Below are 27,037 nucleotides of genomic sequence, written 5' to 3' on the forward strand. Positions count from 1 at the left end.
TTGCCTATCTGAAATAGTGCAGGAAGACAGGAACACTGCATTCCAAGTGATGAGCCAGCATTTTCACTGTGTAATTCCCTATTTGCCTAGTTTTAGCTGTAGTATCTTCTCTTGATTTTTATCTACTGAGTACAATCTCTTTGTTAGGAATCTGGTGATAAGCATTTAATCACAGGGTCCACTCACCACTAGGGCACCTCCTCCTGGTGGTTCAGGGATTAGCTCCTCTTCGGTCCAATGCTCCCTTCTGTCACTCGTTCATGTGCCCTGCCACCTCTCTCTGTGACTTAGTGATCTCTCTTTGTGGCTTGGTCCTCCAGCCACCTCACTGAGCATTTTCCCCTTCCAGGGGTTCTCAAAGTAGCTCCATCCAAAAATGTCAGTCTTCTCCCTCACTTCCCCAGTGGCTGGGAGGTGAACCAGGCCCGCCCTCTCGGTTCTAGTTCTGGTACCTTCTAATCAGCAGCCAAGGTCTTAAACATCACTGCCATTTCCCTGAGCCTTTTCCTACATCTCCATTTAGGCATCCTTCCTTCCTTCCTTCCTTCCTTCCTGCTCTAGTGTCTAGAGAGTGGCTACAGACTCCCTTACTCCAGCCCCTTTTCCCTTGCCAGCTTCCTGGCTTTATACTAGCCCCACCTATTCCTTCTCAGCTGGGCTCCATCCCCATCTAATTTCCCTCAGATGGGGCCTATCCAGTTAATTGGCCCTTTCTCAGCCTCCAGGGAAGTGTGAGGTGAACACCCCCATCACACTCCTGCATTGTGTAACACCTCAGGCTCTCTCCTTGGCTGTTCTGTGCTGGCTGAAAGAAGTGTATTTGTGTCACAACTTGTCATCTGTTTTATAAACTGTCCTCCGTGGTTGAAGGGTGTAAGTGTGTGACTCACCAGCCAGCACAATGCAGACCTCCTAATGGTGGAGTGAGACTTTGCAGGCCTCCTGTAGCACCCCCTGCTGACAGCTCTTCCAGCCATACTGTGGTCTCCCTTTTGCTATTCTACCTGGGTCACATATAATCCCACCCCTTTCGGGGTAAATCCAACACATAGTAGTCAATCAACTTCCTAGTGGACTCTCAGTCTGAGTCTCCCTAGCCCTTACCTATAGCATCAGGGAAGTTTCACTAGTCCTAACTCCTTGCTGAGGGCATTTCCCCACAGTCCTCAGTCAGCTGATAGGGAAACCTGGGCCTTTCCTCTTCACTGGGTTCCAGTCTAGGCACCCTTGAATAGGTAGTCAGGGCTGGTGTACCTTCTTAGTCCTCTTCCTTCCTCTCCCTGTCTTGGGCCTTTGATACACCTTCTCCCATCTGTCAGCTCCGCCTTCTGTAAGCCCCTTCCATTGGCTCACAGCAGAATTTGTTAGCACTTTCTGGTATCCAGCTGGTTCTGCTGGAGGAGTTTTCTCCATTCCTGGGCTGGGCAGTCCCTGACTCAGCAGCAGTTTTCCTGCTCCCTGCAGGCCCCTCCACCAGCTCACACAATCCCAGCTGGACTCACTTCCCACTGCTTTCCTTCCCAGCTTCCTTGGGCTCTCAGGTGTAGATGTACCTTCCATCAGAGAGACTGTATCGACCATCAGGTTGCTCAGTGAGTGAATTGGTAAAATCTACTCTCCTTCCTGCTCAGCCCTGCTTGAGCCAGGGTCAGCCCTTTATCTCCTCCCTCCAGGCTTGACACAGACTGCAGTTGTAAGGGGAGCAAGGCTGATTGCACCCACAGGCTCTCATTGACTCCTTCAGGCCCAGTGTCGGGTTGATACACCCCATTGTATAGGGAAATTCACAGTTGTTACTTATTGCGCACCCAGTACTGATTATAATTCATTTTATAAGCCTGGACAGTATGTGCGAAATATGTTTAAATGCCCACATTTTCAGTATTGCCAATGGAGTCATGGTAAAAATCTCTCTACCCTTTTTTAGCACTCTCCATCCAGAGATCTCAAACTGTCTCTTTAATGAATTAAGCCCCAGGCCTTCCCTGTGATGCAAGTATTGCCCTCTCCATTTTAAAGATGGGTAAATTACTGCTGCTATTATTTGTATGTTGCCAACAGTGCTTTACAAACAGATACCTAGGACAAGGTCCCTGCCTCTGAGTTTACAGTCTGAAGGTTACACACCAATTTGTGGCAGCACCAGAAATAAAACCTAGATCTCCTGTTTCCTAGTTCACTGCTTTAGCCAGCAGACTCTGCTTCCTAAAATAAAAATCCAGGGGCTCATGAGACCATCAGAATTCTCTATTATCCAGAGGAAGCATGGTCTAGTGAATAGGAGCCAGGACTGGGCATATTCATGTATCTTCAGTTGATTTGAGCAAGTTGCTTACCCTCCCTATGCCTCTTGCTCTGATCTATCAAAATGGGGATGATGTTAATTACCCGCCTTTGCAAAGTGCTTTGAAAGCTATGGATGAAAAGTACTTTAAGTGCAAATTGTTTGTTACACATTGTAATTATTTGTTTTCTCTTATTTAAAAAAAAAAAAAAAAAAAAGCAAGGAGCCCAAAATAGGACTCCTCTGTTTTTCCTGCCTGTGCCACACTAGCATTAGTGGCACCTGTGTCAATCTCACAAGCCCTCAGGGTGGGTCTTCAATCCCACATCCCTCTAAAAATGAGGAACCTTAAAAATTGTGCTGAGAATTTTTGATCCTTCTTTCTTCATGTGACTGACTGATTTAGTCACTTTAATTGGAAGCAGTTTTCAGAGTAGATGAAACACTGGGGCAGAGATGTCTTTTTGACATTAATATGATAATGGTTCTTTCAGATTTAAGTTGCTTAGAAATTTGTCACCCACTTTTAGTCTGGAGACATAAGAGAGTCTGAAAAATCCTGAAAGAATTGAATGTTGATACAGAAGAAAATCATTTTGACTGGGATTTTGTTTTATTTGAACAGCACTGGGTAATTTTGGATAAGTGCAAACAAAGACACCTCTCAGATCAGTGTGAATCAGGAACCACTCCACTTTATCTGTGGCAGCATGAGTGAGCAGAACCAGACCCCAGCGGTTTGTTTTCAGAGCATAATATGGGAAATCCTCACATAGCCCTGTTTGTTAATATTTCAACTGATACATTCTGCCTCCTTAAATTTCCCAATAACAGTTCTTTGCTTTCTGTCCTGAACTATTTGTGCAGCATTGTTATGCACCATGTACAATGATATGAACTTCCACACCCCAGAGATGGCTGCCTTTCAGTGATGGGCAAAGCAGGTGCACCAGTTAGTAACATTTGTCTAGAGTTTAAGATTATCACATGAAAGGTGCTCTGTTAGCAGTTGCAATTTGTCATAGATTCTTTTTTTTTTTAAAGCCATACAGAACCAATATGTTCCTCCAGTCTGATCTCCAGCATAACACAGGCCACAGAATTTCACCCAGTAATTCCTGTATCAAGTTTGTACCTTCTAGTTAAACTAGATCCTATCCTTGTGATTAGCATTCAGTGTCAGTGCATCCATATTTATCCCTTGGTCCTCCCACATACTCCAGGCTAGTATTTGCATAGGTGGTGATCAACAGATATTCTTGCAAGTTCGTAAGTACCAGGGCTATTGTACAACTTTCCGCCTGCCTACAGGGGGAATACTGTCTTTCTCAGTCTCTGATACATTAAGATGCTTCCATTGCATCACTGCTTTTTACACAGAGTTCTGTCACATCAAGTGACCTAAGCCAATGTGAAGTGACATATGAAGCTGGCTTCTCTCCTCCTTCTACCTTGTGAGTGGCACTGGGTTGGGTTGGGTACCCACAAGAAACATGTTCTGTGCCTGCCCAAGAGCACTGAGGATGTCATCTCTTGCATTAGACCATATTTATTAGAGGAGCATGTCACTGTTTTTAAGGGCCACGTGGCATTTTCATTCTAAACCCTCCACTTCTGAGGTTTAATATACTGACATGCTGAAATTGACACTGTGAGGGATACAAACTCTGTCTAAATGCATCATCTCTTTGAAACAGAAAATTTGGTTCACAGCATGTAAGTCCGGAAGCTTACACAAAAAATTGTTCACTAAGATTGGAAATGGTTTTAGTCAAGCTCTGGGTGGGAAACAAGCACATTAGCTTTAAAAAAGAAAAAAAAGAATTTGGCATGGAGTCAATCGCTAGAGTTATTCCCTGGAGCAAACAAGCCATTCACTTAACTTCCTCATTGTTCTAGTTGTTTTTAAACATAAAAATATAGTAAACTGAATATGGGTTGTTTCCAAGCAGCAAATATTTCACATTTTTCAGGTCTTAAAGCAGAAAGAACAGAGACATAGGAGAGAGGTGGTAGAGAAAAGAGTGTGTATGCTGAACAAACTGCCTCTGTTGGTTTCTAGGCAGGCTTTAGTCTTAAGCCTTATCTACACTAGGAGTCCTTTACCAGTATAGGAATACTGGAATCCTGTACTGGCAAAGTGCTCCTAATATGGATGCAGCTATATTGGCAAAGCTATGCTTTTATTGGTATAGTTTATTCCACCACCTGTGAGCGAAACAAACTATACTGATAAAAACCCAGTTTTGCTGGTTTGGCTGAGTGAGTGTGCACTAGAAGCTTTTGCCGGCACAGCTGTGTCAGTCAGGGATCACACATCTTCACGCCCCTGACTGGCAGAAGTCTGCAGTGTAGATGTAGCTTAAGGTGTTCATTAGCAATAGGTTGGCTTCTTTGTTTTTCTGGTGGGTGGTAGATGCTGGGTTTTCCTTTTCCCACTGTCTGGCTAGGATTCCTTTGACTCTTGTGAGGGCAGAAAGGGAACTGTAGTTGTTTTAATTGGTCCTTTCAAGGCAGAGTTTAGGGGTAGGACAGAGCAGTAAAACTGACCTTAGTACAGACCATGGTTTTGAGCAGGGGATCTTTTTGTGGGCCCATGTTACAAGGCAAAGTTCAGGAGGGGAGTGCTGGCATCTCCACCATTCACCTGAGTCTGTACATTTTGCCTTGTGACGTCTGTGCGAACTCCAGTAAAAACCTGTGGGTTGCACTGCAGACTATTTGTTGGATACAAATGATATGCTCAGTGCAGTACACAAAAAGAGATGGGAGCCTTTACCCTCAAGGAGCTTAGCACTTCTGTGAACAAAGCACAGCGAGAGAGAGATAGATGGCAGGACAGTGAGTAGTGTATGCAACTCACTGCACTGTTTTTGTCTGGACTTTCGGGAGGTTTATAGAGGAGCCTGATTAGCCATTGATCTGCAGATAGCACCTATCCTCTATATGTGACTTTTGTATGTGAGCAGGAAGAGGTACTTGGGTCTGGATGTAAACCAAGGCTTGGAAATTAGGTAAGTAGATTTTGGCTTTTCAGCTGTTAACATCCATGATATTATTGGGTACATCACATCACGTTATTGTAGAATGCCTTGGGTGGCAGAGGATGAGCTGTCTGAATATTCCCATTTCGGAGGGTGGGCTCATTCCACCGATAGATGGTTTATGTAGTGAAGGAATCTGAGAGGGACAGTATCTGTTCCAGATTGCCTGGAAGGAACTGAAGATGTTTTCAGGAGGGCGGAGGAGTGACTTTGCCGGGAAACAGAGGACCATCTGCTGATGTCTCACAAAATTTAAGGCAGATATAGGTTGGTGTCTGGAAGGCCTCATCTGCCAGTTTACCTGGAGTATTTAAACACTTTCTGGGGAAATTCCGAGGGATGATTTGCCTCCATCTGTTCTCTCATTGGATGATGGTTTATATGGATAGTTTCCTATTAATGCTCCTGGGCTCCGCTGGGAGAGGAACTCCAAACTAACTGACAAGCAGGTTCATGTACAGTATTGTCTGTTGACATATGGCCTTGCTGTTCTGGTTTTCCTCTTCAGTGTGCCACCAGCCACCTTCTGAAATCATACATCAGCCAGTCGTTCAATCCATCAGACTATGCCAAGTGCTGCCTTAGCCTAGCCCTTATGTGAATGGCAACTTGAGTTACTTGATCAGACACTCAGTTGCAAAGAAAGTCCCGCACAACGGCCTCCAGCTATGATAATGGCAGGTGTATTTCTGAATCATGGCTAGGGCTGAGCCAGCCCGGGAACGCAAGGTTCTGTCACAGGACCAGCCCCTGAGGCTCATTGGAGGTTTGGATAAAACCCAAACACTCTATTACTGGCTCTCCCTGCAGCTTTACCTGTGTTGCCTTTGCTGTCCTGTGAGGGAGACAGACAGTGGCCTGACTCCCCCCATCCTGTTCCTGGCCAGAGTCCAGCACCCTCTTCCTGAGGTGGTCTCAAGGATCAAACAGTCAGTGCCACATCTGCTTTTTCACAGGCCGCTGGGGGTGTGTGTGTGTCCCCTGCCCTTCCCAAATCCACAGGGGTTAGAAAGCAGCTTGTTGTCCTTTGCAGATAAGCATCAGGGAGAGGAGGAGACAGTCCAGTACCAGCCACTGCCAGATAGAGAGGCAAGGGCAGACAGAGCCCACGCCTATTGGCACCCTCTCAGCTCTGCCTGTCGCACTAGCTGTGGCTAGCAACAGGGAGGAAAGGCCCCATTCTCAATATCTAATGGCTCCTTTAGGGTGCTTTGGTAGCACAAAGAGACCATAAAGGAAGTGGATCTGCCTTAGTGGGAATATCACTAGCACAGAGGCTTCACTGGGACTACAGCTACACTATGAGCTAGGGGGATGAGTCCCCTCCTCAGACCCAGCGTGTTTCCCCTCTCTTGCTGCCTACAGAACAGGTGAGTTTGGCAGGAGGCAATTGGACTCTCCAGTTCCCCCTCCCCCCCCAGGTAGGAAGATGGGGGAACAGCCACCTACCTCCTCTGAAAATCCCTGACAGGGGAGTCCTAGCAATAAATAAGCATGATAGGATCAGATCACCAGCTACCTTTGTCCAGGAGGCAGCAAAGGTAAAAGTGTGTTGTGGTCCTTGTCCTTCACGGGAAGAGAATGGAGCCAAACCTTGGTGTGCCGGTGTTCGCATGCTTGGCTAGAACCTGCCTTGCCTCAATTGGGTTCCAGCCAGATATTTTGCAGCAGCCTAACTATGGCTTTCAATGCACAAAGCATTATGTGGCTGCTGGGTCTATAAGTGAAGGCCCTTAATGTAAATAATCTGCATCAAACATTGTTGTAACTATACAAAGACCCATCATGCTTATTAGGGATAGGGACGAAGCCCTGTTTAAAAATTTACTCCCGGCAAGCATTGAATGAATTGTAGCAGGGAACTGCATTCAGTCCAGTTACCCACACTTACAAAATCTACAAGGGCCCTGTGAATTAAATGCAAAGGACATGAGTGCATGGTTATAAAATAACACAGAAAAGGTCACTTGCATGTGGGGGCTCTGCGGTTTGCACTGTTGTTGCCAGAGATTTTCTGTAGATGTGTGCAATAATTTGGGTTAGTCTGTGTAATCATGTCTCCCTCTAGTGGCTAGCCCCAGCGAATGTAACAGCCTGCCAGCTACATAGAGCTGAAGGAAGTTTTCAGTATCTCAGACAGGTGAGATTTTTTATGCTGAAAATCCTGTATTTCAGTCGCTGCTGCTGACTGCCATGTCTGTATTTTCACAGCTACGATTCATTAAACATGGCTCAGCAACTCAAACCCAGGCTGTGCTCTTTAGCTGGTAGACTGGAGGAGAATCCAAAGGTCACGGAGACTGTCTAGGTCACAGCTTCCAGTTGTCAGTTTGCTGACTTTAGCACAGGCTTTTAAGCATTGCTGTTAATAGGCTTGAAACAGAACCACCATTATCCTATCCATGAAGAAAAAGTCTTCATTATGCAAATTTTGATCTTAAAGCTTTATTCATGTGTTTCCTGGCAGGCTTTTCTGTTAATCTCAAGAGCAAGATTGCTTGGAATTACCATACACCCTTGTTAATTGCATAAAAAAATTATAGCAAAGGTTGTTTTTGCCATAATCAAGAGTAATTTTGATGAATACTTCTGAAGTCAAATGTTCCCGTGGCAGTGCGAAGGAGTACAGCCCCCGCCACCCCAAGGCGGGGAGTTGGATTAGTCTCCCTGATGGGGTGGAGGGAGCTGTCCAGGAGCCAACAGTGATGCCCTGACCACACACCTCCCAGCCTCACTGCAGATCTGAGCTGCTGCTGGTGTCTGATCCTTCTGTAACCTTATGCCAGTGGCAAATTGGATGTAGAGGAGCTCTGCTGCATCATGTTTTCTCTCCAGCACGCCCCTTTGCCCTACAAGAAACAAGAGGCGGGAAGCTTCGCAACCTTCTCCAGCTTTCCACCAACATATCTCCCCTGCACAGGGGGAATTTTCTGCTGTCCCTTTCTGCCCAGTCTAAATCTGCTTTGCTTCACGTGAGCAGCACAGAGTAAATTTAGTGGATTGGAATATTTGGCCCTAAATAGTCAGAGGCTCTTAAACCACATTAATCTGGTGCTAAAGTTTTTAAAATTAATCTCTTTCTGGAGAAGAAGCAGATTCCTCTGGAAATGGTCTCCTTTCTCTTATGTGGGTGTAAATCTGGAGTAACTGCCTTGATTAGTCTGGATTTACACCAGTGTAGGTAAGAAACATATTTGGCTCTGGTCTTCTCCAGTTCTACCCCAAATAGTTTGAAGAGGAAGGTGCAAAGAAGGGTGTGTCTGGGGGCCTTCTGGGGATAACTTTTCATAGTAGTATCCTCACAATATGGCAGATGATTTGCGGATTGGGGGGAAATGTTGAAGCCTTTAGGACACATCTAGCAGGCATCACCTCCTCACCACCTCCCTCTTAAGTGACTACCTCAAAATCACCCCAAGGTTTCCAGTACAATTGTGTTAGTCCTCCAGTTAAAGACCCAGCTTCACTAGACAATCAGTTTTTTCCAGTTCCCTGGATACAGTGAAACCTGCCTTAAAGCGACTACTCAGCTCTATTTTGTGGCAGTTCTACTCATCCCAGTTTGCCACATGAATCTGAGACGATTTAGCTCACATTCTACCCAGCACGTACCATTCCATAGACTATGGGCCCCTCCTGTTTCTTATTTACATCAATGGTTAAAACCTGCAGTGATTTTATTGGGAGCAGAATCAGACCTATATCTAACTCATTGGATACATCCCTCTCCACTAGGTCAATATATTCATAAGGGGCTAAGGGCAAAAATTAATTCCTCCGCCAGCTATTGATTTATATTTGAATGGAAAATGCTGCTGACTCTAAGACTGCAATGCTAGAAAAGGTTACAAGAGCTTGTAGTTTATATCTAAGGGACTGCATTTCCTTGGCAGCTCTTTGAGATTAGGCCGATCCACCAGAATTCAAAAGGAAAAGCAAACCACGTTTATTTCTGGCTTTTAAAATGGAGATGCATTTCAAATCTCCATTTGGAAAACTTCAAGTGAAGTGAAGACCATAAAAATGTTTTGAAAAGTTTGATTCCTTCAACGCTTTCCTGAATGTAGGTGTCCCCCATGCACACTTCCCATGTTACTGTGTTGAAAGATCATCCCTAAATACAATAGCTATATTATTATAGGATTGAGCTCACCTGTGTGTATGTGACTGTCATCAAGCTCTGGTATATGGGAGGAGAATCTATAGGCTAAAAGCCCAGATAGAACCTGTTAAATGTTATCAGGCTCGGACATGCTCCTCTCCTCTGCGTCCCATCCCAGGATCATCTCGTCAGTGCTGAGCTATGCGGAGAAGCTGGCTGGGATAACTATTTGGAATAAGGTTTTCTGGAATAATTATTCTGCTTTATAGCGCACTAATCATTGCAGAACAAAGTGATTTTTACTCTGGAATAGAGTTTCCCAGCATAGACAAGCCCTCAGCTTCGCCACACCTCTGCACTGCAAGCTGTGGTCTGGCCTACACCCAGGAATGTTTGGGCAGCGTGATGAGGTAAACCCCCCCTGGGGGAGGAGCCCAGGAGTGAGTTAACAAGCTACAGTGTCCCGTCCCCCCCCCAGTTCCCTTGCAGAAGGTGTCAGGCTTGGAGGGAGAGGTTAAAGGGGAGAGCACAGCTCAGGTTAGGGGTTGACCGGGAAGGAGAGCAGACCACCAGCTCTCTGCGAGAGGTCTCGCTGAGGCCAGGAACTGCTTGAGAGACTGCTGCTGGTTAGCACCTCCCTGAGGCAGGAGAGATATCTACATCCTTGAGAGCCTGCTGCCTGCCATACCCTCCCTGAAGGAGGGTAGGCCTGACATGAGACAGTTGTTTGCTACCAGTGCCTTGCTTGCTGCTGTGGGGTAGGAGTGGGGCAGGGGGTATCTCCACCGCAAGAGAGAAATAGCCAGATAAATCCTTTCTTGGTTGGGTCTGACAAAACCAAAGTTTTGATAGTGTTTGTCTCAAGCCCAGGGTGACCACTGACAGCCACTGTACCACGGCTGGTAGTGCCTAGGGAAGCGGCCAGTTAGGGTTGCTGTCCAGCACAGAGATGTCCTGCAAGGCATGTCACTAGCTATCCCACCAGTAGTTTCTTAGACAGGTAAGAGTGACCTTCTGTACAGCAGAGCCAGCTATAGCCTGTCATGTTACAGCCTTGCTCATGATCAGAGTTCAAACACAGTGCAGGCGCGCAGCTAGAAACTGCGAGTTAGGTTGTTACTCCATATGCAACGTGGCTGTGTCAGCAGCCCTGCAATCAGATCAGCATAGGCTGTTCTGTGAGCACATGTAGAGGCCCATTGAAGTCAAAGGGGCTCTATGCTGGTGCAGGGATTCATCTACACATATCAGATTACAGGACTGAGACCCATGTGGGAACTCAGCCATGTTACAGACTCTGTAAAACTAGGTGGGCCTTGGGAATGTAAAACATGGTCTTAGGCTAAACATATTTCTTAGACGTGGTAGAACAAAGAGCGGAGATCCCGTCAAAGAAATGTCCCTACAAGTTAGAGGCCAAATGAAGAGATCCTCACTAAGTCAGGAAGTACTGAACACATGATTTTGAAAATTTGCAAATGAGTAAGCAAACTCCAAACACCAGTAAAAGTAAGGGGAATGTCACAAAATTACACGTATTTGGCAGTTGTAGTCCAGGGTTTATTAATTATAACTCATATTACGACAGCACATAGAGGTCCATGGATCAGGGCTCCATTGTGCTAGGCCCTGTACACTCTTATCCCAAAAGGATGTCCCCTGCCTCCAAAAGCTTACAATCTACTTCATAATTGTCACGCTGTCTGGAATTCACAACTGTGTGTGCCTCCCTCAGGACAGACTGTCAAAAGCAGGACAGACATCCCAAACTATTCGATAATTAGATTTCACCAACCCAGTAACAAAATATGAACTCCTGGGTCACAGTCTTACCACGAAGTCACAGAGAGTCCCTTTAGACTCTCCAGGCTGTCATGCCACCCATACGAATGTGACAGTGATAAATGGTCACTTAAATGAAAAAAAAAATCACAAAATAAATATTCAGGTTGCTTCCAGTAACAAGAGATCACTCACTTACCCCAGATCAGTTGGTACCCTCCATCTTATACCAAAGACAGTGCCCATAGTTAGTCCTGTAATAAACTATCTAAAGTTTATTAACTAGCAAAAAGAAAAATAAGAGTTATTTACAGGTGAAAGCAAGCACACACACAAACAAGTTAACATCCATGGTTTCAAAAGGTGACAGAGATGGAGTAATCTGTCAATTCAAATAGTCTTTCAGGGTAGACCCAGGTTGACCCTGTGGATTTCTGTGTTAGTTTAGTGTCTCTGGCCCTGTGAGAGTTCAAACAGCAAAGAGATGAAAAAAACTTCTTGTGACCCTGTTTTATCTTGTACATTTGGCCTTCCAGTCCATGAGAGGAGCTCCCTTGCTGGTAGCATTTCCAAGGTGCGATTGGTGACTGGCCCTGTCCCTTATATTGTGATGGTCTTTAATGGCCTGTTTGAGCTTGATAGGCCTTCTCAATGGGGCGAGGGGACAATTCCTGTGCCTGGGGTCACAAGTTCAGAGCAAACATTTTCAAAGTTTTAAAGGAAAACTTACATATTTCCTTATAGCACTGAGTACAAGGTAGATTAATGCAGACAGCAACTTAAAAGCATTTCATAGAGTCTAAACCAGGGGTGGGCCCGCCAGATGCTTTAATCCATCCCGCCGCAGGGCTCTCGGAAGCAGCGGCATGTCTCCCCTCCGGCTCCTACGTTTAGGGGCTGCTAGGGGGCTCTGCACACTGCCCCCACCCCAAGCACTGCCCCCACAGCTTCCATTGGCTGGGAACTGCGGCCAATGGGAGCTACATGGGGAGTGCCTACAGACGGGGCAGAGCACAGAGGTGCCTGGCGGCGCCTCTGTGTAGGGGCCAGAGGGAGCACATGCTGCTTCTTCCAGGAGCTGCTTGAGGTAAGCGCTGCCCGGAGCCTGCACCCCTGAGCCCGTCCTGAACCCCTGCCCCAGCCCTGATCCCCCTCCCACTCTCCAAACCCCTCGATTCCAGCCCAGAGCACCCTCATCCCCAGGCCCACCCTAAAGCCCACATCCCCACCTGGAGCCCTCACCGCAACCCCCTGCCCCAGCCCAGAGTCCCCTCCCTCATCCTGAACTCCTCATTTCTGGTCCCACTCCAGAGCCCACACCCGCAGCCAGAGCCCTCACCCCCTTCTGCACCCCAACCCCAATTTTGTGAGCATTCATGGCGCCCCCCCCATAGAATTTCCATACCCAGATGTGGCCCTTGGGCCAAAAAGTTTGCCCACACCGGTCTAAACACTGAATACATTCTTATAAGACTAACACCTATTTTGAATAAAAATAACATACAGGTGAGCTGGTTTGGTTTCCAGCTATGAGTTTGTCAATTCTTAGCTAATGCCTATGGCCTTGGCCAGAGCTGGTGCTTGTTTACCAGTAATATCTTAGTAAATGTTTTGAACCCCACTCTGTGAAAAGAGTGATGTTTTGGTAATGGGTGGTCCTTGCAGAATGCTGCAGTTTTACCTCTGCTGAGAAAGTGGGAGAACCTAGAGTGTCAGAGAGATACAGGTGGAGTTTAGTACAGTTCTGCTATAAACAGTGGCTTGGCAGTCTCCCAAATGGTTGGTAATACAATACAGAGTCTTTCATGTTAAGATCACCTGTTCAGTTCTGTGCCAGGTCTGGAAGTTATCATCTTCTCGGATGACTGTTGTATTGCCAGGTCTTTTCACCTTGGTCTTCAGTCCCTACTGGACAAGGGACCAAATTGTGTAAGTCCCCATTGCCCGTTTGCTCCCCATTGCTGGTGTGCAGCGTCCGCAGAGAAGCTAACAGTGCAGAAAGATGTAGGCCATCCTGGAAACAGATAGGGGTAGCTGGACCTCTGTATCTGTGCCTACACATAGCACAGATGTCTGCACTGATGCATTTATTCGCAGGAGCAGCACCATATAGAGAACACTGAACAACTTTCATCCCATCCCTGAGAGGACTGACCTGTGGGCAAGGCAGGGAAGCTTGCACTTTTTCTGCATTTTCTGTACCTATTCTGCAGGCACCTCTCAGTCTCTGGGGCCATCAATTTAGTACCTTCATAAGCATTAAATTCCAAAGCCCTTGAAAAGAAGCTGAACATATTATATATATCTATATATTGTGAGAGACCCAGTGGCGTACAGGAGTCTGGTCGAAGGCAAATATACTGGCCACTGGATGAATAGTTTTCTGTTCCCTGAGTGACCAGAGCAGGGACTGCGCGAGAGCAGTCAGGAACCTGCTAGAACCAATTAAGACAGGCAAGCTAATTAAGACACCTGGTGCCAATTAAGAACATACTAGAATCAATTATGGCAGGCAGGCTAATCAGGACACCTGGTTTAAAAAGGACCTCCCATCAGTTAGTGGAGTGTGTGTGTAAGGAGCAGGGAGTGAGAAGGTGTGCTGCTCTAGGACTGAGTACAAGTGTGATCAGGAGGAAGATCCTGTGGTGAGGATAAAGAAGGTGCTGGGAGGAGGCCATGGGGAAGTAGCCCAGGGAGTTGTAGCTGTCACCTAGATGATACAGGAGATGTAGACAGCTGCTATCCACATGACCCTAGGCTGGAACCTGGTGTAGAGGGCGAGCCTGGGTTCCCCCCAACTCCTGATTGGACACAAGAGGAGTTGGCCTGATCTGTGAGCAACACCAGAAGGGAAGGTCTAATTTGGAAAGGGATCTGGCCTGTCCCTGACCCACTAGGTGGGAAAACAGAGACTGTGGAATTGTTCTCCATTTTCCCCCATGCTGGCCAGTGATGAGGTTAGCTGAGTGAACGGCAGGTTTGAGTCTCTAGCAGAAGCGGCCAAACTGAGAGCTGCCATGAACCTCTGAGGTGACCAAATCCACCAAAAAGCGCAGGACCCACCAAGGCAGATGAGGAACTTTGTCACTGAAATGGGAGGGCCTGGGCTATAGCAGAATACGGTTCATGCCTAGTAGCATAGGTCCCATAACAATATGCTAGGTGTGAATTACAATGCTATAATTCAACCCTTGTCAAATAGTAGTGCTTAATTAGAATATATATAATTGTGGGGAAAAAAAGCTGACTAGGACAATTGGTTGTTTGAGGCCTCCTGCTACTGAAAATAATGAGAACAGAATGCATTAGCTACGAAATAGCTTCCACCTTTAAAGAGCATTGAGGTCTGATTAAAAATATTGTAGAAAAGCAAGGGAGATCAGAGACCACACAGAAAGCCAAAAGCAGTTGTTCTCAACCTTTCCAGACTACTACTGTACCCCTTTCAGGAGCCTGATTTGTCTTGTGTACCCCAAGTTTCACCTCACTTAAAAATACTTGCTTACAAAATCACATATAAAAATACCAGTGTCACAGCACACTATTACTGAAAAATTGCTGACTGTCTCATTTTTACCATATAATTATTTAAAAAATTGATTACAATTTGAATATTGTACTTACATTTCAGCATATAGCATAAGAGCAGTATAAACAAGGCGTTGTCTGTATGAAATTTTAGTTTGTACTGATTTTGCTAGTGCTTTTCATATAGCGTGTTCTAAAACTAGACAAATGTCTAAATGAGTTGGTGTACCTTCTGGAAGACCTCTGTGTACCCCCAGGGGTATGTATACCCCTGGTAGAGAAACACTGTGACAAATCAGACTTAACTCATGTCTTTTGGTTGTATTTTTTAAAACTAACTAAGTTGGAACAGCAGGGTTGGCTTCGATTTGCTACCTTAACTCTAAATGTCCTTTTCAGTGTTATGGTAGTTGTGTTGGACCAACTTCTGTTGGTGAAAGAGACAAGCTTCCGAGCTACACAGTGCTCTGTTCAAAAGTGTGTCTCTTTCAGCAACAGAAGTTGGTCCAGTAAAAGATACTACCTCACCCACTTTTTCTCTCTAAATGTCCTGGAATTCTTAGAGTTAATACTGCAGTTCAGCATCCTTTGATTTTGTAATTGTTATAGCAGTGTAGAAAATGTCTTTCATTTTGCCTATTTGTCGGAGTGGAAGAAGTCATTGCAAACTACTGGAGAAATGCCTGTTCAGGCTCTTCTTAAAATGCTTTTTATTCAGCCGATCGGGTTACTCTGGAACAAGGGAGTGACTAAAATGCAGACTCTCCAGGCCAGGCAGGCTCAATGGTTCATTCCTGCGGGGGAGAATTTTTTGATCCAGAATAGAATTTTAATTTAAAGACTGACCACAACGGCTTTAAAGCAGCTGTTCTGCTCTGTTGTGTTACTCCATACATGCGTGTGAAAGGGCAGATAATAGCCTCTGTGGTCTGATAGTCTGTGCTGTCAGCCTGCTTAGAGAGCACTGAGGTTATGGGTTGCTGGATAGACAAACAGGAGGTGCTGAGTCACTGCTGGTGTATAAATCCAGCTCTCTGAGTGCTAAGTAGTTTATTAGTCGTAGTAGTAGTATCCTGGTAGTGCCTAGGAGACCCAGTCATGAACCTCCATTGTACTAAATGCTGTACATTTATTAGGTGTTTTACAGTACAGCCCCAGCACCCTAGTCATGGCTCAGGAGTCCATTGTGCTAGGTGCTATACAAACAGTGGGCAGAAAGATGGTCCCTGCCCCACAGTGCTTGCAATCTAAGGCTTTGCTTTTTAAATTTAACTGCAGTTGTAAAGGCTGGTGCCCATTTATGGTAAAACCTTGATATGGCATAAGAAATACGGCATGGTTGGACCTACCCAACCTTGGTGTTGGAAAAAGGAGATTATGATGAAAGGACATGGCTCAAAAACCACTTCCGAATAGCAGAATAAACATTTCCATACAATGGACACCAACACTTTCGGGGTTCTGTTTGAAGGATCTCCTTGATGGAATTAATTAGTAACCAAGCCACACTCCAGAACTGGGATGGTGCGGGAAGGGAAGGAGAAGGACAAAAATCAGTGGAGACCAGGTTTGTGTAAAATTTATAAAAATTGTCCCCAAATCCTAATGGACTGTACCCCTTTCAACCAGCCTTTGAACATCAATAAAGGATATAGCTGTGGCTGTCTCCAAGCCTTGCTCTGCCACTCTGCAAAGCAGTGCCTATTTGTCTTGTTCCATTTCAGTACTGCAGGCCACAAAGTGTCTGCAAAAACTAACAAGGCCACTTTCGCTTCCCTTGACTTCAGTTGGAGTATTCCCATTGACTTAGATGGGGACAGGATGAGGCACAACGGAAAACCTTCTTTTACTGGCACGCGGCAAATGATAAAACTGCGCCTGAAGGGGAAAGGCATCGGGCACGACTTCAATCTGCTGTAAGCAGGAACAAATTGGCAGTGAACATCACTCAAGCACAGCTTCTAAGGCCTGGATTTTTTTTGGCAGGACAGCAACCTAAATATCTAGCATCAGGAATCCTGCACAGAGCTCTATTAATGGCAATGAGGGAGGGAGCTGGAAGAGAAACTAGATTTTAGACCAACAAAATTCGGGCAACGGGGGTATGGTTAAAGGAAAAACAGCTTAAATATATTTAGTGTGTGCTCAAGGCCTTGTCTACACTAAAGGGAAAAGTCGATCTAAGCTACGCAATTTGAGTTACGTGAATAGTATAACTCAAATCGACGTAGCTTAGGTCTACCTACCACGGGGTCCACTCTATGCAATGTCTCCCGTCAACTCCCCTTACTCTTCTCGATCAGGTGGAGTTCAGGACCTGACAGGAGAGTGATAGGCGGTCAATTTATCAGGTCTTCACTAAATTGACCGCTGATGCATCGATTGCTGCAGCGTTGATCATCTGGTAAGTGTAGACAGGCCCCAACAGAAGCATTTCTAAGACTTAGGAATAAAACTACATATCATAAGGTTCCTTGAAGAGTAGAAACAAACTCTAATATAATAATACTTTGTGCTTATGTAGCACCTTTCATCTGAACTTATACTTTACAGATTTGTGGAAGTACTACTGCAGTTGCATTATGTGGATGGAGATGCTGAGGCAGCCAGCAGGGAGTCTGTTAGAGTCAGGCATAGAACAGATTCTCCTGAGTACAAATTCCCTGCACTAAATACCAGGCAAAGGTAAAAAATATGCATGTGTGTGTGTTAGCTGGATTTTGAGCATTTGGCTGGGAACTGCCAAGTTAATTACTGTTTAATAACAGAATGAGAGTAGTGTTTTTATCTATTAGGGTGAGCACACAGGTGTGTGTAGTGTATTGACAAGGTGCTTGCGTATTGATCCATAAGGTTGTAATATGTCTCTGTTATCCTCCTTGGGTGAAACAAAGATGTTGTCAGCTTTAATTAACTGGCAATGTATTATTAATCTAGCCAACACCCAGGGAATTCCTCTGCTTAAGTTGCCCTGGAAAGTGATCTTTGATGACTTGCATTGGGTAACCACTGTGAAATGGATTGTGCCAAATACAGTAATTCATAGGTAAGATTTCAGTGAATAAAGACATTCCATATATCGGCTCTTCCCAAATCCAAATATTCTCCCCAAATTAGAAACTTGGGGAAAAAATAGCCTGATTTTTAACCAAAAAAGTGTCCTGATTTCATTCTTTGTCACTTCAGTGCAGGATCTGATGCAGGGTTCATGTACTACTTATATCCATAACGCAGCCATCTCCCTTGGGTGAATTTCACCCAACATGGAGATATCCTCTTTTCACTAGGCTCTGGAGCTGTGAAATTTTGACAAGGCTGCCCAGCTCCTGGTGGGCAGTGAGGAGCTGCTGGCAGCTTCCTCCACTCCTGGTGGGGAATGGGGAGGCGAGAGGGGGAGGAAGCAGCCTGCCAGGAGTTTGTGGGGCAGCTGGGCTCCTGTTAGGGAGCTGCCAGTGGAGCTGAGGGTGCCCCTCCAAGGTCGGTGGAAGCGCTCCTGGTGGACGCACCACCTACCTAAGAAAGGTAGTGTGGACATCAGCCACTGCAGTAATTAATGCGGTGGCTGTAAGTAGACCTAACGTAGGTTGACCTATCTTTGTAGTGTAGACATAGCCGAACACAGCCCAGTGTTACCAGATACTACAGATCTTCCAATTAATGGGGCACTTAGCCCTCCAGATTTTGGAGATTGCAGCACTAGCTCACAGCTCCCCTGCTGTTTAATCCCATCATAGGTGGGAGTTTGTGTAAATGGCATGTTTAAAGTGCTGGAGCACCTTCCTGAATTGAAACTTATTTGTAATGGGGGGTGGGGAGCATTTTTGGAAAGGCTGTTTCTTCCCTATCCGGGTCACCTTCTCTATTCGCTGTATTTTTTTGCATCTGGGTGTTCAGTGTTTGGGTTTTCTGAAGGCGGGATTGTTCATTGGCTTGTTACTACTGCATGGGACTCAGTGGTGGGTATAATACCAGGTTATGTTACTACTAGAATATTAATGCTTTAGGGCAGCAGCCAAGAAGCGTGCAGCAGCAGATCTTTAGTTAAACTTGAGTAGGTGTATGAACATTGTTCAGCTGATGGTTCTTGCCAGTCAGAGTTTATATCCACATTCCCATCTCAAGTCACTTATGCTCTGTTCTTTGATCTCCTGGGGAGGCTGACCCTACCCTGCTGAGGCAGCATGTTAACTTTCACAGTTTAAATGCTTGCCCTGGACTTCACTGACTATCGCTCCTTTCATTCCACAGTCTGCAATGATGGATAACCTGGCTGTGGGAATGGAGTGTGTGGCACGTGTCCAAACAATCACAATATCCAGAACATTTGGTCACTTAACTGGAAACCAATACTTGAGCAGTGAGGATGCTAATAAAACTCTCATGGCAAGAACACATGGAGCTGCAACAGACGCTTAACTTCCTTAGGCCTCTTTGAAAGTCCCAGCCGGAATGAACAGGATGACGAGAAAAATATAAAGGTGTTGTTTTTAAAAAGACATTGTCCAGGTGCTTTGTGCAGGGTCAGGGGGGCTCTTACTCAGACATGGCTTGGATTTAACTAACCATTTTCAGCTGTGGAACAGCTTCTTAAAGAAATCCCTTCCCCCCCAAACCCTCCCCTGACATTTCAGAGACTAGGGCATTCTTCATAGTTATTACATGTTAGGTGCAGTTTCCCTCTGTCCCTGCCACTCTGAGCTTTTCAAATGGTAGGGTTGGGGAGTGCCCAGTACAGCCCGATGCTGAGGCCTTGTCTACACTGGCAAGTTTTCTGTGCAGTAAAACAGCTTTCTGCGGTGTAACTCTTGAGGTGTACAGACTACAAAGCCACTTAGTGTGCAGTTGCAGCGCTGTAAATAAACCACCTGACGAGAGGCATACAGCTTTCTGCACTGGGGCTACAGTGCTGCGATGCCAGTGTAGACACCCTAGTCACAGGGCCGGTGCAACCACTAGGCAAACTAGGCGGAGGAGTGGAGGTGAGCTGGGGCAGGGGGGCGTGGGGAGGGCCGCCTGCAGCAAGTAACGGGGAGGGGGCGGCGCACAGGGGAACCGCTCCCCGCCCCAGCTCACCTCTACTCCATCTCCTCCCCTGAGTAGCGCCCTGCTCTGCTTCTCTCCCTCCCAGGCTTGCGCACCAAACAGCTGATTGGCGCCGCAAGCCTGGGAGGCGGGAGAAGCAGCGGTGGTGTGCTCCAGGAGGAGGCGGAGCAGAGGTGAGCTGGGGCGGGGAGCTGCCGTGGAGGGGGTGTGTGCCTCGGGGGGATGAGGGGCGGGCACAAGGTGGAAGTTTCGCCTGCGGTGCGAAACAACATTGCACTGGCCCTGCGTGGTCAATCAGAGCACTGCAATTGGCCTCCGGGAGGTGTCCCACAATGGCTGTTCTTCTCTCTCTGGTCATCGGTTGAACTCCGTAAGCCCTTAAATTCCTTGGGAATTTTGAAAGTCCCCTTCCTATTTGCTTGGTGACACGTGCAGTGGTCTCAGCACATCTTTCCAGGTGACCAGGCCTGCTCCATGTACCACGCGATCGATTCCCCCGCTTGGAGCAATGCTGAGCTGCTGGACCTCAGCAACATTTGGGGAGAGGAGGCTGTGCAGTCCCAGCTGCGCTCCAGCCATAGGAATTATGATACCTCCGGACAGATTTCACCATGCATGACAGAAAGGGGCCATGACTGGGACACACTGTGGTGCAGGGTCAAAGTGAAGAAGCTGTGGAACGCCTACCACAAGGCGCAGGAGGAAAACTGCTGCTCCGGGGCTGCGCCCACGAGCTGCTGGTTCTACAAAGAGCTGGACGCGATCCGCGGTGGTGACCCCGCCCCCACGGCGATGGCCCCTGTGGATACTTCGTTGGCTTGCGTGCCAGTCAAGAGTGGGCTGAGTCATGAGGAGGAAATCTTGGACGAGGATAGGGAGGGGGACCCAGAGGCAGAGGACAACTTGGAGGTCAGAGATGCGTGCAGCCAGGAGCTCTTTTCTACCCCAGAGGAGGGTAGCCAGTCACAGCTTGGCGAAGCACAAAGAGGAGAGGAGGCCCTGGTAAGTGGATTTGATTTTGGGAATCACTGAAGCGAGTTGTTGGGGGCAGGAGGGTTGCAGAAAGCAGGCTTGTGTTTGTGTGATGCATGTAACACCACATGCCTAGTCTGAGCGGCGGAATGGGGTGTTCATTGACTCCCTCACTTCATGGGAATCTGCCTCAGATCTCCACGAAACTCTCATGGAGATACTGGGCAATCTGCTGCCTCAGGTTCTTTGTTTCTTGCCCCATTAAGGGTTTCTCGCCCCATTTCCTGTGCCACTCTGCTGTCACTAGGGGGGCCGGGGACCGTTGCTGCACACAGGCAAGGACCAGAGTGGAAGCTGCAGTCTTGAAGAAGACCCTCCCTTGATTACCTGCTCACCCTCAGCAGCGAGATATCTTCCATAATGAACACAGCCTGTGGAAAATGTGGAGACAGTAATGATTATAAGGCCATGCCTACAGTGCTGGCTCTCCCCAAGAGCCACCCAGTGGACAGTACAGTCCTGGAACACTGATTTCCCCTGCCCCTGGTTACTCACCATTTTGGGGGTCTTGTGGATCAGTGCTTGCCTGGGGTCAGCCAGTTAGTGACAGGTGTATGGCTGTGTTTTAAATCACTAATTCAGTGGTCTGTGTGTTGCTTCTGTAAAATGTTGCATTTTGGCTTCACAGATATGACCTTGGGAGTCCAGCCTCCCTCTTTGTTATCGCCAGCTGAACGGCTGCACAGAATTAGGAAGCGGACATGAAAAGCTGAAGAGGACTTTCTGTGTGATGTCATGATGCACTCTGCGGCCGAAAAACAAGAATTGAAGGAGTGGTGGGACAGCGAGAAGAGGAACTGAAAGGAGAATGCAGAACGAAGACATGGAGCGACTCTTGAACATTATGGAGCACCAAACGGACATGCTCCAGGCGCTACTAGTACTGCAAACCGAGTAGCTCTGTTCCTGCCCTTCCCTGCAGCTGCTGTTGCAAAACTCTTTTCCATGCACCCCCCCAGACACCGCCAGCACACTCTGATCAACCTCCTGGCTCCCCTCTCTACCCGCAGCATTCCACTCCTCTCCCGTCACAGTCCAGCATTGCAGACTCCCAATACACACTGCACTCAACACCCATCCCTCTGCAGTTTAGCCCCGCTGAAGTACAGTACCCTCTGCACTATATTCCAAAAAACAAGGTGGCATATGATACCTGGACATACAGAAATCTTTAACCATCCTGGGACCCTCCCCTCCCCCACAGTTCTGATGAGTTTTTGTGTCTCTCTCTCCTCTGGTTGTTGTTTTTTAATGAAAGAATTGTTTTGGTTTGAAAGCAATATTATTCCATTAATTGAAAGCCACCAGAGCCCTGCAAAGCAACATGCAGTTTTCTTAAACCTTTACAGTGTATAGTCTGCACCAATCACAATCACCTCCTAGCATTAGCGTTACAAGCACGGCATTCCCAAGAATAGCAACAAATATTAGTGGCTTTCAGCTTCAAATTGCTGCCTCAAGGCATCCCTGATCCTTATGGCCCCACGCTGCGCCCCTCCAATAGCCCTGGTTTCTGGCTGTTCAAATTCAGCCTCCGGGTATCAGAGTAACAGCCGTGTTAGTCTGTCTTTGCAAAAAGAAAAGGAGTACTTGTGGCACCTTAGAGACTAACCAATTTATATGAGCATGAGCTTTCGTGAGCTACAGCTCACTTCATCGGATGCATACCGTGGAAACTGCAGTAGACATTATATACACACAGAGACCATGAAACAATACCTCCTCCCGCCCCACTGTCCTGCTGGTAATAGCTTATCTAAAGTGATCATCAGGTTGGGCCATTTCCAGCACAAAACCTGAATTTGAGAAAACCTGGATTTGTGCTGGAAATGGCCCAACCTGATGATCACTTTAGATAAGCTATTACCAGCAGGACAGTGGGGCGGGAGGAGGTATTGTTTCATGGTCTCTGTGTGTATGGTCTCTGTGTGTATATGAACCCCAAATGTTCAAAAAATCATGAGTCAGGCTCACCAAAAATCTTGATTGGCTTTAAAATCATGAGATTAATAGATTTGATGTCTTTTGCCTTCTGCTTTTTGAGCTTTTAGGGTGCACTTGAGTCACATTTTAAAGCTTTCTTCACAACCAAGAGGGTGAGACACTTACTTTTTCTTTAAGAACAAAGACTGAAATCATCACATACCCACTTGACTCCAGGAGCTGGGGCTTTAAAAGAAAACAATAATTATCATGAGACTCATGCCAAAATCATGAGAGTTGGCAACACTGCAAAGGAAAAGCTGTGAAATAGACTCAGTGGAAATATGCACATTTCTCAAATAGTTTTCAGTGCCTGAGGGTGCATCATGCCTCCTTAGCTTTAGCTGTTTTTCTTCCAGTAGGAGTTTGGTTATTCTCGGCATTCCTGGGGTAGCTGAGCATATTGCATGGAAGTAAGGCCCCTTTATGTTCTTTAAAAGAAAAGGAAGCTATAACTGGACACATATGGTATTGTGTTTCCACATATTTCTAACAGTTTGATAGAGGAGCTGCAATTTGCCTCTGATGGCACATTTCACCAACTGCATTATCATATGTAAAAAAACAAAAGATCCTGCCGGGACCTGTTAATTACACAGCCTTGGTGTACAGCGAATCAGTGCCCTTAACATTTATTTAATCACTGAGAATGGGGGAGGGGGGGAAAAGGGGGGGGGAAGAAAAAAAGGAGGGGCAGGGAGAGGCTTTTGGAATACAAATATGAATGTTAGCATTGCTACCATATTCCAGCCTTCAATTAGCTTTGCACCTACTACAAAGTGCCGCTGTGTTAAAAGGGAATTCAAGTAGAGTCTAAGGGCTAGTTTACACTGGCAACATTAAAGTGCTGCCACTCTCCCAGCGCTCGTAAAAAAACCCACCTCCACAAGGGGCGTGGCTCCCAGCACTGGTGCACTATCTACACTGGCACTTCACAGCGCTGAAACTTGCTTGCCTTCAGGAGCGTGTTTTTTCACAGCCCTGAGCGAGAAAGTAGCAGCGCTGTAAAGTGCCAATGTCGATAAGCCCTAAGATGATGCAGTCCCATTGGGTGAGGTTTGCAGCATTTCATTTTTGTCCCTTGTCACTCTGGAGATTTTTATGGACCTTTTTCTTTCCTCTTTGTTGTATGTTTCCTTTAAAACACAGACATCAAAGATTATGTAGCAACATTGGGAAGAAGTGAACCCCTGTACACAGAATGGAGGCTAGAGAGAGACATACAATATGGGGAAGGCAAATCCATACAATACTCAAAGATATAGAAGGTCAAGGCGGTGATGTTCTCTGCATTAAGCTACAACGCAAGCTTTCTGGAGCAGGCAGTGTTGTTTGTACAGTACCTACCACATTGGAGCCTTGATCACACACACACACGTCATGCTATTATAATATTACTAAAAATAAGATGGGTGAGGTAATATCGTTTATTGGACCAACTTCTGTTGGTGAAATAGACAAGCTTTCAAGCTATACAGAGCTCTTACCGAGGTCTGGGAAAGGTATGCAGAGTCACAGCTAAACACAAGGTGGAATAGATTGTTTAGCATAAGTAGTTAAAACACATTCTAAGGAACCATTCAAGGTGAAGTGGCCCGTTAACACCCCTGCAGTCATGGAACAAAAACGGGTGACGTGGCTGCAGCAGAGTTAGTGGGTTACAGATTGTTGTAATACACCATAAATGCAGTATCTTTAAGACCATGATTTTTAGTGTCTTGCAAAGTTGTTTATTGAAGCTTCCAGGCTCGTGCTTTGAAGGTGTTGTGCGGGTTTCCTTTGAGGATGAGGATTGAGAGGTCAGATACGGAGTGATAGTTTTATGAAAAGTACTCATGGATGATAACTGCTAGACAGTAAAAATCACAGTGTTAGCGCTTGTCGACACTTGAAACACTGCTGCAGCTGCGTCGCTGTAGCACTTCAGCGTAGAAACTACCTACGCTGATGGGACGGGTTCTCCCATTAGCGTAGATAATCCACCTCCCCCGAGAGGAATTCTTCCGTTGACCTAACACTGTCTACACCAGGGATTAGGTCGTCTTAACTACATTGCTAAGGGGTTTGGATTTTTCACGCCTCTGAGCAATGTAGCTGGGTTGATTTACCTTTTGAGTGTAGAAACCCATGGCTGGCCCGCGTCAGCTGACTCAGGCTCCTGGGACAAGGGACCATTTAATAGAGATGTAGACGGTAGGGGTTTGGGCTACAGCTCAAGCTCTGAGTCCTTCCCATCTCACAGCATCCTAGAGTCTGGGCTCCAACCCAAGCATCTACACTGCAATTAAAACAGCCCCTTAGCCTGAGCCTGAATCAGCTGGCACAGGCCAGCTGTGGGTTTTTAATTGCAGTGTCGACATACTCTGTGAGTACCTTTCCCAGACCTGAGGAAGAGCTTGATTTGGCTCGAAAGCTTCTCTCTCTCACCAACAAAAATTGGTCCAATAAAAGATACTACCTCACCCACCTTCTCTCTCTCTAATGTCCTGGGAACAATGTGGTTCCAATACTGCCACCTATAATAATACTGGTTTCAGAGGAACAGCCGTGTTAGTCTGTATTCGCAAAAAGAAAAGGAGTACTTGTGGCACCTTAGAGACTAACCAATTTATTTGAGCATGAGCTTTCGTGAGCTACAGCTCACTTCATCAGATGTTTACCGTGGAAACTGCAGCAGACTTTATATACATACAGAGAATATGAAACAATACCTCCTCCCACCCCACTGTCCTGCTGGACAGTGGGGTGGGAGGAGGTATTGTTTCATATTCTCTGTATGTATATAAAGTCTGCTGCAGTTTCCACGGTAAACATCTGATGAAGTGAGCTGTAGCTCACGAAAGCTCATGCTCAAATAAATTGGTTAGTCTCTAAGGTGCCACAAGTACTCCTTTTCTTTTTATAATAATACTGTCAGTTGTAACACATTCTGTGTCCCAGTATGGCAGATTAGTTCTGAAGACTAGTTATTCTTCCTTAACATTCTGGAATTAAAGGTCACATGCTCAAAGGTCTTAGTTTGTATCATCTTTATACACTTAGACTTCAGTGGAATATTCACCTGCTTGAAGTTAGGCATTTGTCTGTATACCTTGATGAATTAGGCCCTCAGTCTCCAGCTGCTCAGTTCCCTGATGTGATCAGCAATGGATGCTTTCTACTGCTGAAGTACCATTTACTTGGAGTGTGAGAGCATTTCCTGTCTCACACTGCAGAGACTTTACTGGTAGAAGGGCACGGGAGGCACAGGATATTTTTTTGCGGGGGGGGGGTGAGGAGGGGGGAAGAGGAGAAATGTGCTGTATCCAGTGGAAGGTGTGGTACAAGCAGGAGCACTGTAGGCTGGGGGCAAGGATGTGGATTGGAGTTTGAGGTTATATTCCATTCCCCCAGACTAGAGGGCCCTGGTATCAGTTTTCTAAACAAAAGGATTTGTTGATAAGATTCCACTTCATCTGTGGCGTTGTATCTAATACCTTATTGCTCCCTGCCTGTCTCGCACGGCTTGCTTTCCACCATAGACATCTCCATTCTCATACAACAAAGGAGGATATAGTCTGTTCTAATTCATCTATGGACCGATCTAAGAAAAAATAAATCGCCCAAGCAGCAGCATAATACTCTTGAGTGCTTCCCTAGAAGGTACAGAAATACAAAGTAACTTAAAAACCATAGACCCTACATTTAAATCGTTCCCTTGTTTGCCACGTTTACATTTAAATAGATGGTAGATGAAACAAGATGTGATGTGTGAATAACTGAAATCAGAGCTGAATGGGTTATAATACTTTGTGACCACCGTGTGCAAAAGTTTTTCACTGAAATGCTGATACCTGCTTTCTGATGGACTAGTGCCTTTTCATTGTTATTGTCCTTGTCAGTAAAGCTTTAAATTTATTCATGAAGCAAGCTGGAGCTCAGGTGGCAACAGCTAAATCCATTTAGCAGTAGGAATAAGAGGAAAGCCATTTTAATGTTCTCTTGCAGTGCTGCAGTACTTAGCAAACCCAAAGGATATTAATTACTCAGCATGCTCTGAGATGTAAAAGCATGAATTTATCAAGACAAATGCATTCAGAACTAGGCTAAGTCAACAGTAATTAATGTGATGCAAAAAGACAGAGAAAAGAAGGATTAGTGGACCTACCACATTAGAATAGCATATAGTTTAGGGGCATCATTGGGATGTTAAATGATAGGAGATAGCTAAGATGTCGTGAGGCATCCTTAATAAATATA

At 46.0% G+C, this 27,037-nt stretch overlaps 1 protein-coding gene across 4 annotated transcripts in view; it reads left to right on the plus strand.

Annotated features, from left to right (window-relative positions):
• CD99L2 (CD99 molecule like 2) overlaps window positions 1–27,037 on the plus strand; it is an 83,656-nt gene that overhangs the window by 15,874 nt on the left and 40,745 nt on the right. The window lies entirely within an intron of this gene.

This window comes from Caretta caretta, chromosome 9 (genome assembly GCF_965140235.1).
Source record: "Caretta caretta isolate rCarCar2 chromosome 9, rCarCar1.hap1, whole genome shotgun sequence".
Lineage (NCBI taxonomy): Eukaryota > Metazoa > Chordata > Testudines > Cheloniidae > Caretta > Caretta caretta.